The sequence below is a fragment of the Grampus griseus genome (genome assembly GCF_964374135.1).
Source record: "Grampus griseus genome assembly, chromosome: 18".
Taxonomy (NCBI): Eukaryota; Metazoa; Chordata; class Mammalia; order Artiodactyla; family Delphinidae; genus Grampus; species Grampus griseus.
The window spans coordinates 32,489,362-32,500,904 of record NC_139012.1 but is presented as its reverse complement, the minus strand read 5'-3'; the positions used below and the strand labels follow the sequence as shown (position 1 = coordinate 32,500,904).

General features: G+C 36.3%; 1 protein-coding gene across 2 annotated transcripts in view; it reads left to right on the top strand.

Moving 5' to 3' along the window:
• Nucleotides 1-11,543, top strand: part of PIBF1 (progesterone immunomodulatory binding factor 1) — a 212,244-nt gene that overhangs the window by 92,135 nt on the left and 108,566 nt on the right. The gene's annotated exons all lie outside the window — the stretch shown is intronic.

Here is an 11,543-nt window from a genome sequence, read left to right as displayed (position 1 = left end):
CTTGATATAGTATTTGTATCTTTTAATCAGTGTAACCTTTACAGTTATGAGCTTCTGCTGCTCGAGAGCTGGGTCAGTACAGTTTGCGTGCCATCTGTCCTCTGGGCATTAAGGAGATTCAGAATCGAATGTTCCATAATCAGGGATAGCATCCCTCATTCCTCCCCACCCCTTTTCATTTACATCACGTGTTATAACAGTGCCTAGGCAGCACAGCCACAAGCTTGGTTTATGTGGGCCTCCAATTCTAACCAAACTCCAGACTTTGAGAGTCATTTTGGAGGAAGCCTCTGTGCAGTGTTTTAACCTAATAAAATTGATGAGAGCAGAGGGAAGAGAAACCTATCATAAAGCAGGTAAATGTAGAGCTTCTTTTGTGTCCCAGGTGTGACTTCTTCAATGGACCAAACTGCAACGCAGTATTTATTTGACAGAGCCTCTGCTTCAACGATGTCTGCCTCACAGTGGCTCCGAATGATTTCTGTACTGCAAAATGAAGCCAAACTCTGGAAACCAAAACAAAACAACAACAACAAAATTCACAGTGATACTATATTAATTTCCTGTGGTTGCCATAATAAATTACCACAAACTTGGTGACTTAAAACAACAGAAATTTATTCTCTCATAGTCTGGACGCCAGAAGTCTGAAACCAAGGTGTCTGTAGGGCCATGCTCCCTCCACAAGCTCTAGGGGCAATCTGTTCTTTGCTTCTTCCATCTTCTGGGGCTCCAGGCATTCCTTGCTTTCCTTGGCTTATGGCCACATCACCTCCAGTCTCTGCCTCCGTCTTCACATCACCTTCTCCCGTGTATGTGTTTTATAAGGATATATGTGATTGCATTCAGGACCCACCCAAATAACCCAGGACAGGCTCTTCTTCTCAAGATATTTAATTTAATCACATCTGCAAAAAACCTTTTTCCGTGTAAGGTAATATTTACAGGTCCTAGGGATTAGAACATGGACATATATTTTGGGGAGGGACCACCATTCAACCCACTCCATATGCCTTTTAAGTCATTTGAATTAGTATTTATTCAGATCCTCCAATCGGAATATGATTTTATTTTTAAGTTATCCAACCAGAACTTTTTAAGGTATCAGCGAATTTTAGGAGTTATTAAAATTCTATAAAGTTAGATTATCTTTTCAACCTACTAACTTGACATTTAGCAAATTACTTGCTGTTAAGCAAATGGCACCTTAAAGATTCTAGACTCTGTACCATATGATGTTGTGGCATATTTATTATGAATTAAAAGACATCCTACATGACTTTTAGTAACATTTTTTAAGAACATCATGGCAATGACATTAAGGGTTAAAGAAATAGAGTTGGACGTTTTCAACAGAAACAGTGTAAAAATCTAGCTTTAAGCTAAGCTATATTAACTTCGTTTAGACCGTATAATTGCTTTTTTCTATATAGCGATTGAATTTTGCTTTACTCTATTTAAGATTCAGTAAGTAAGATCTTGAATGCTTTAATAATATAATGACTTTCACGTTTTATTTTTGTTCTACTTATTTTTTTCAGTCAGCAAACTTTTAGCCCTTCCTGGTTTTAACAAATGTATGTGTAACCTGTTTATTTCTATGGCATATGCCAGATATGTGATCATTTAGTTTCTCCTTCTGTAGAAATCATTGTAACTAGATATGAAGAAATTCCAGAAATCATTGTTACCAGATGTGAGAATATTCTCAATTCCTTTTATGCATTAAAGTGTCTTACTTGTAAATGAAAGAAGAAAACGTAACTGATATTTTACATAATTCTGTGCATCACAAAACTAAATGATATTTATTATACAGTTTTAAGTTCTCAGTAAATGTTAACTATTATTATTTGTTCTCAACATCCAGTTAGTTGACTTTTAAAGTTCAGTTGTGTCTGTTCTCTATTCAGTACGATAAAGATAAAGGGTTAGGAGCAGTCTCTGACACAATCTAGTAAAACTATTTCATGCAGATGGATAACTGGACTTGTTACAAGGCTCTCTGAAGAAGGGGATCCCTTTCCTCAACTTAGTTTATTTTAATTATTAGTAATTTACTGTTGGGATTTCCCTTGCATTGTTGTGAGTTTTAAAATATATATCCATGTATTTTTTAAATGGATTTTTTTAGCTTATAGGCAATGTGTTTTTATTTTACAAATGAAAAGTCTAATCTGTATATTTGTTAAAAGTAGGAAATGAGTTAATGGGTCTTCAAACAGTGAAACTTAACTGACATCCACATACTATGATTAGAATTCAGATGTTTCCTCCTAATTCACTGGGACCCCAAATATGAACTTCTATTAGCTAGAATATTCATAGATACTCCAAATGTGATGATGCCTACCATTTCTAAAATTCCTTTTGTCCAAAATCACAGATGGAAAATGCCCAAAAGAATGCATCTCCCAGCCTCCAGGCAAGGGTGCACCCAGATCATTCTAATCAGATAGACTGTCCATATGTAAACCTGTAAAGGAACTCATATACCTGTAAATGACAATGAAATGTTAGCTTTGAAATTGTTTTTTAAAGTAGTTTACAGGAAAATCAAGGTATGGTTAATAGCCTGTCATTTATGAGAATGGAATGTTCTGTATGTTGCTACCACAGGACATGTCTGTTCTTACTCACTTCTCAACTTTTGCCATTGGTTGAACTGTGCATTGATCCAGAAATGTCAACATGTTTAAATGGGAAATGTGTTATTAAATTCAATCATTTGTATATAGTAAACATTTTTTTTTGGACCCCAAATAGCACTTGTAAAATATAAATCAGGTTGTTTAACTAAAGTGCTGGTCTCTAATTTTTGAAAATTAAAACTATGAACTGAATGCTTCTAAAGGAAAACAATTTTTTAGCCAGTTTTCCATGTTGCTAGCTACTCTACATTTATATGTGTTATCCATTATAGTAAATAATGCCTCTTTTCATTATAGAAACCACCCCTTGCCCACCACTATCAATAGCTCCCTTAGATATTAAGCATTACACTTATAAGAAATTGTAAGCTCTAACAACCTTTCTGCAGGCTTATGTACCAGTTCTCATCCCACAAATTTTAAGCACTACATTTACAAATTAAGGTATACTAAGACATAGCTAAAGTTTATGACTTCTTAAACCATACATATGTCTTTGATGATAGAGAGCACTAGAGAAATGTTGAACTAATGGCTCAAACTTTTTATAAGCTTTCAATAAAAAGAACAGCAATAGTAATTCTTGGGGTTTGTTTGAATAGAACTATGAAAAAGGTATCTAACTTTTTGCTTTTTATGAATTTTATTTATAAAAATTATGATAGGGCTTCCCTGGTGGTGCAGTGGTTGAGAGTCCGCCTGCCGAAGCAGGGGACACGGGTTCGTGCCCCTGTCCGGGAGGATCCCACATGCCACGGAGCGGCTGGGCCCGTGAGCCATGGCCACTGAGCCTGCGCGTCCAGAGCCTGTGCTCCGCAACGGGAGAGGCCACAACAGTGAGAGGCCCGCGTACTGCAAAAAAAAAATATATGATATAATTTTATAAACACTTCTAAGAATTTTTAGTTGCCAATACTATCTGATAGGTGTTACAAATTTATACCTACATAATTGTACCTAAAGTAAAATTCCATACAGCTAAACTCATTTTCCTTGACCATTTTAAAATAGAACCTAATGGAAATTAATTGCCGTGACTGCCTCTTCCCTGTGAGAATTTGAGTATCCATTGCACAATTCTATGAAATGTTCTCTGCCTCCCTCGTTTCTTTAATATGCGGATGAACTTAAGGCTTCCTTCCTGTCAATTCCAAATGTTTAACACTGCTTGCCTTATTTCCTTTTATTTTAAATGGGAGCCAACATCATGAACTCCGTACTTTACAATGAACCTCAGAAAGCAGAAGAGAAACATATCTCTCCCCATAGTTTCAGAGGAGAATGTGGAGAAAAATACGTTATGCTGTGCTCAGATTTCTCTTTGGTGGAGTGTGAACTATGATAACAGTAATAGGAAGGTAAAATCTCTCTCTGAATTTTTCTTATGCTGGACTAGAAAGTATTCAACTCAATATTCATTGAACCTTTGTGCATAACACTGTAGAAGAAAAAAAACTTAAAATATGATTTTTGTTTCCAAAGAGCAGAAAGAATAAATGTATATATATATTTATATTTTAAAGCAAAATGTTCTCTATCTTAAGGAGTCAGTACTGGTCTATGAATGTCCCTATCTATTTTAAAGGAGTATCGGGAATGACCTTTTAGAGGAGGTGGTCTATGAAATAAGCATCTGAAGTATGAATTGTGATAATGCAGATCTGAGAGAAGGGCAGTCCCAAAACTTTATAAACCTTCCTAAATGTAGGAGAAAAAAAAAGTAAAGGATTGTCAGGAAACAACAGATAATTCAGTCAACTGATTTGGAGTGTACAGTTAGGTAGAGAATATAAATAATTTCATATTCTGGTAGGCCTGAAATGTCAGAATGAAGAGCTTATATTTCTTCAGTGAGCAATGAGGGGTGTTGTGATAAAAATCATTTTAGAGAATTAACTTGGCAGTAATATATCTATATAGACATATTTTATATATATATATTATATATACTTCTATATATATATATTCAGAGTAATTCAAGATACCATGAATAGGAGCACCTGAAGCTCAGGTGACATGTAACCATGGCCTCAATTGGTGTGATGGCATAGGGAATAGATGGGAAAATTGGTTTTAGAAATACAGCTGGAGGATGGTGACTTATGGAGATTTTTCTACCCTGCTCTCTACTCACCACGCTCCCTTTCCTAGAGAAAAGAAATTTCTACTATGTTTGGATCCTATTCCAAGACATTGTTCGGGCCATGTTTCTAGTTGGGTAGTCTCTAGCAAAAAGGTCAAAATCATGAGGACAGCTTGCTCTTCCGCTTCCTCTTTTCCTGTGACTAGAAAAACAGGGTTGGAGATCACTTGCAATTTTCAGCCTTTGGGAGTATATATGCGCTGATGTATATAGTCTTCAGAAGCTAGCCCGTGTTAAGATGGGACTGGGGCTTAATGGCCTCTCTTAAACCTATCTCATTCTCCATCCACATCCACCAGAGACCTCTGAGTTGGGGTTTTCACTATGAGCCCAGCAAATAACATAGTCATAATTTTATTTCCCATTTGCTCCTGGCCTCTTTACACCTGTCTTTTTCAAGAACATCATGCTGAGGGTGCATTAATGCATTTAATGGAGCATTAAATATTTCTTGGATTTCTCCAAATATTCTCTAATAGTACCCAATCCCACTATCTTCACAAGCAAGTGAATCCTACAGTCTGCACACATTAGAGGCAATATAATTTATGTTTCAGATTACTGTTTCTGGACGTAGATTGCCTAGCTTGTGATACTGGCTCTATTGTTACTGGGTGCATGCTTTAGGAAAGATATTTAACCTCTGTGTCTCAGTTTCCTCATCTATAAAATGAAGACAGTAATAGTAACTTAACTCATAGAGTTGTTGTGAAGACTAAATTAGTGTTTGGCATAGAGTTTGTCACATAATCAACATTAAACAGTAGCTATCGTGGTTATTAAGGACTCAGTAACTGACTAGATTTGAAAGTATGTTTGGGGCAGTTATCAGTGATTCCTACAAAAGTTTGGATAGTGGAGTTGACAATGATTTCATTCAGAAATAAGACTTTCTGAAAGCAGAGGTGATTCATGGATAAATGAAGGTTATGATATTGATTTAGGACTTGTACCTGAAGTTCTAACACACCATTGACATAATAAAAATACGGTAAATAAATGGGACTAAGGAACTCAAGCCTGGGAGAAAGATCAGGCCTATAAGATAAAAATTTTGGACACGTCAACATTGCTGAAACTTGTACTAAGAACTGTGAAGTTTGGGAAGAGATTTAATAAGTGCTAAATACTTTCTGTGGGTTAGATACTGTGCCCAATGCTTTGAGAGTTTTTTTCCTTCCTTGATTAATTTTTTTCTCAATTTCTGTTATTTCTCACAAATGCTAATCTTTTTAAGTGAGGAAATTAAGGCTGAAGGAGGTTGTTTTCTTAAAATGTCATAGCTGAAATCTACAAGCAAGCAATTAAACTAATGTAACTTTAGCAAGATTACAGAATACAGGGTCATCATGAAAAAGGTCAATTGTATTTCTGTATACTAGCAATAAGCAGTTGAAATTTTTGAAAATTAAAAGTTTTTTAATACTATCTGTAATAGCATCAAAAATACTAAGTATTTAAGGATTAAATTAACAAAATATGAAGCAAGTACACGACACTGAAAACTAGTAAATATTGCTGAGAAAAAGTAAGGTAGACCTAAATAAGTAGAGAGACACATCACGTTCATAGATTGGAACACTGAATATTGCTAAAGTGTCAGTTGTCCCCAAAGTGATGAATAGATTCAGTGCAATCATGATGAAAAACTCAGCAGGTATTTTGTAGAAAATGAGAAAGTAACCTAAAATTTATATGGAAATGTACAGGACCCAGAATATCCAAAATTTTTTTTTTTTTTTTTTTTTTTTTTTTTGTGGTACGCGCGCCTCTCACTGTTGTGGCCTCTCCCGTTGCGGAGGACAGGCTCCAGACGCGCAGGCTCAGCAGCCATGGCTCACGGGCCCAGCCGCTCCGCGGCATGTGGGATCTTCCCGGACCGGGGCACGAACCCGTGTCCCCTGCATCGGCAGGCGGACTCTCAACCACTGTGCCACCAGGGAAGCCCTATCCAAAATAATTTTTAAGAGATGAAAGTACCAGGATAATTCAATAAGGAATTACATAGTCTTTTCAACAACATGCTAGAATGTTTTGATATCCATACGCAAAAATACTACACCTCAACCCTTACCTCAAACAAAATATAAAAATTAATTTATAATCATTCATAGATCTAAATATAAGGATAAAAACTAGAAAAAAAACATAAGAGAAAAATCTTATTAACCTTGGGTTTATCAAAGAGTACATAAATAGGACACAGAGTGAAGCATGAAGAAAACACTTGTTAAATTGGACTTCATCAAAAAAGAAATTTTTGCGCTTCTGATAAAGGAAAAGGCAAGACACAGACTTGGGGAAAATATTTGCCAAAAATGTATCTAATAAAGGACTTGTATCCAGAATGCTTACAACTTAAGATAAGCATTCCAATTTAAAAAAAAAAGGCGGGGTGGGGGGGGGCGGTGTCCAAGGTTTGAATAGACATTTCATGAAAGAAGAAATGCAAATAACCAATAAGCAAAAGAAGAGATGCTCAACATCATCTGTCATCAGGAAAATGAAAACGAAAACCACAATTAAATACCACGACAACCAGAATTCTACAATCTAGAATGGCTAGGTTTTAAAACACTATTGTTACCAGATGTTGACAAGATTGTGGATTAGCTGGAGTATCCATACATTGCTGGTACAAATGCAGAACGGTACAGTCACTTTGGAAAACAGTTTGGCAGTTTTTTATAAAGTTAAACATTAACTTACTATGTGATTCAGCAGTCCTGCTTCTGGTTATTTACCCAAGAGAAATAAAAACATGTGTCCACACAGGACCTGTCTGTAAATGTTTATAGCAGCCTTATCATAATGGTCCAAAACTGAAAACAACCCAAATACTCATCAGATAGTGAATGAATGAACAAATTTTGGTATATTCATACTATGTAAAACTACTCAGCAAGAAAAAGAAACCAACTACTCAACATACAATAACATGGGTGAATCTTTTAAAACGCATTATGTTGAATGAAAAAAGGCAGTTACAAAAGGCTACATACTGTTTGATTTCATTTTTGTGACACTCTAGAAAAGACAAAACTAATGACAGATGGTCAGTCACCAAGAGCCAGAGGTAGCTAGGTTAAAAATATTCACTTCAAAGTAGCACAGAGAATTTGGGGATTTGATGGAAATGTTCTGTATCATGGTCGTGGCCATGGTTATATGACTATAAACATTTGTTGAAACTCATAGACTTATATGCTCAAAACTGGTGAACTTTATGTATGTAAATTACATCCCAATGAAGCTGGGTTTCTTTGAGTGATTAAAAAAGGTATAGCCAATGGGTGGTTGTGCCAGTATTCAAATTTATTTCTCTACTTTATGGCCGGGGTGGGAGCGTCAGACAAAAAATAATTGAAAGTTGGGAAGCAGAAGAAACCTTTGCTGGATAGATAACTGATCTTAGTAAAGAGGAAGTCGTCAAAGGAGAGTGAAGAGGGCTCTGAATGTCTTAATAAAAGACAGCAATTTTTGGAACACCCAGTGCAGAGAATATAATAGTCTAATAGATATGAATAAGTTTATTCCAAGCAGCAGTAAGAGCCAGGTCATGGACTTGGTTAGCATGTTGTCAGTAATGTTCCAGAGCTTCTAATCAGAGGTTGACAATTCAAATCAGAGCCAAACCAAATCTAGCCTGCCATCTGTTTTAGCACAGCCTGCAAGCTAAAAATGGTTTTTATATTCTTTAATTATTAGAAAAAAATCAGAATATGTCATGACATTTGAAAATTATGAAATTCAAATGTTAGTGTCCATAAATAAAGTGTTATTGGAACACAGTACACACATTCGCTTATGGATCATCTATGCCTCCTTTCATGCTACAGCTGCACAAAGCCTAAAATTTTTGCTTCTGGACCTTTACAGAAGAAGTTTGCTGATTCCTCATCTAAAGCATTTATGCCAGCTTTTCAGGAGCTTCCACAAGTAGCAGTGGTCATTATCCACCTCCTTCTCTGTGGCCATTCCCAGGTCTGAGTAGGCGGGTCACCGTTTGTGGACTGCTTCCTGGATATCAGCATGCTTTTCCCAGTGCATCTCTTTAGCTGGGCAAATGAAAAATTATTTGACTTTGAAGACATAGTTCTGTGTCTTGGTAAGGATAACATTCTACTACTGAAAAAAAAATCAAGTTCTATGCTTCCAAAATTTCTATATTTCAAGTAATTAGAACATCTTATGGTTCATATGAAACATGATGAGACATGTAGGCCAGATTGAAAAATGGAACTGCTTGGCCAGGAAAGCATGTAAGGTCACCTATCGTTTTACCCATGACAGCCCTTTTTTTTAAAATTTTTATAAAAAGTGTCTGGCAATCTTGAGTATTTAATTTCATTCAATAAATACTTAGTGTTTACTGTACCAGCAGTTTTAAGCATTTTACTAATATTAGTTCATTTAATCCTCATAACATGATATTACTATAATTATTCACATTTTATAGCTGTGGAAACTGAGACATAGGTAGAAAGGGGAAGGTGTGGACCCACACAGTCTGGCTTTAGAATCCTTGCTTGATTTAGTTATACGTAAATATTTAAAATTACATTATGTAAAAGAATGCTTCAGTCTCATTACATGAATCTTCAATATCACTTGAGGCACTTTTTTAATTAAAACAATTAAAATAGTTTTCCAAAACAAGTCATCTTCACTGCTTTTTTTTTTTTATACAGCATGTTCTTATTAGTCATCAATTTTATACACATCAGTGTATACATGTCAATCCCAATCTCCCAATTCATCCCACCACCACCCCCACCACCTCGCTGCTTTCCCCCCTTGGTGTCCATACGTTTGTTCCCTACATCTGTGTCTCTATCTCTGCCCTGCAGACTGGCTCATCTGTACCATTTTTCTAAGTTCCACATATATGCGTTAATATACGATATTTGTTTTTCTCTTTCTGACTTACTTCACTCTGTATGACAGAATCTAGATCCATTCAGGTCTCTACAAATGACCCAATTTCATTCTTTTTATGACAAATATTCCATTGTATATATGTACCACATCTTCTTTATCCATTTGTCTGTCGATGGGCATTTAGGTTGCTTCTGTGACCTGGCTATTGTAAATACTGCTGCAATGAACATTGAGGTGCATGTGTCTTTCTGACTTATGGTTTTCTCTGGGTATATGCCTGGTACTGGGATTGCTGGGTCATATGGTAATTCTATTTTTAGTTTTTTAAGAAACCTCCGTACTGTTCTCCATAGTGGCTGTATCAGTTTACATTCCCACCAACAGTGCAAGAGGATTCCCTTTTCTCCATACCGCCTCCAGCATTTGTTGTTTGTAGATTTTCTGATGATGCCCATTCTCACTGGTGTGAGGTGATACCTCATTGTAGTTTTGATTTGCATTTCTCTAATAATTAGAGATGTTGAGCAGCTTTTCATGTGCTTCTTGGCCATCTGTATGTCTTCTTTGGAGAAATGTGTATTTAGGTCTTCTGCCCATTTTTGGATTGGGTTGTTTGTTTTTTTAATATGGAGCTGCATGAGCTGTTTATATATTTTTGAGATTAATCCTTTGTCCGTTGATTCGTTTGCAAATATTTTCTCCCATTCTGAGGGCTGTCTTTTCGTCTTGTTTGTAGTTTCCTTTGCTTTGCAGTCTTTTAAGTTTCATTAGGTCCCATTTGTTTATTTTTGTTTTTATTTCCATTACTCTAGGAGGTGGATCAAAAAAAATCTTGCTGTGATTTATGTCAGAGTGTTCTTCCTATGTTTTCCTCTAAGAATTTTATAGTGTCCACCCTTACATTTAGGTCTCTAATCCATTTTGAGTTTATTTTTGTGTATGGTGTTCGGGAGTGTTCTAATTTCATTCTTCTACATGTACCTGTTCAGTTTTCCCAGCACCACTTACTGAAGCTGCTGTCTTTTCTGCATTGTATATCCTTGCCTCCTTTGTCATAGATTAGTTGACCATAGGTTTGTGGGTTTATCTCTGGGCTTTCTATCCTGTTCCATTGATCTATGTTTCTGTTTTTGTGCCAGTACTGTATTGTCTTGATTACTGTAGCTTTGTAGTGTAGTCTGAAGTCAGGGAGTCTGATTCCTCCAGCTCGGTTTTTTTGCCTCAAGACTGCTTTGGCTATTTGGGGTCTTTTGTGTCTCCATACAAATTTTAATATTTTTTGCTCTAGTTCTGTAAAAAATGCCACTGGTAATTTGATAGGAATTGCATTCAATCTGTAGATTACTTTGAGTAGTATACACATTTTCACAATGTTGATTCTTCCAATCCAAGAACATGGTATATCTCTCCATCTGTTTGTGTCATCTTTGATTTCTTTCATCAGTGTCTTATAGTTTTCTGAGTACAGGTCTTTTACCTGCTTAGGTAGGTTTATTCCTAGGTATTTTTATTCTTCTCATTGCAGTGGTGAATGGGATTGTTTCCTTAATTTCTCTTTCTGATCTTTCATTGTTAGTGTATAGGAATGCAAGAGATTTCTGTGCATTAATTTTTTTTAAATTTATTTTTGACTGCATGGAGTCTTTGTTGCTGTGTGCGGGCATTCTCTAGTTGCGGTGAGCGGGGGCTACTCTTCATTGCAGTGCAGGGTCTTCTCATTGCAGTGGCTTCTCTTGTTGCAGAGCATGGGCTCTAGGTGCACGGGCTTCAGTAGTTGTGGCATGCAAGCTCAGTAGTTGTGGCTCAGGGGCTCTAGAACACAGGCTCAGTAGTTGTGGCACACGGGCTTAGATACTCTGCGGCATATG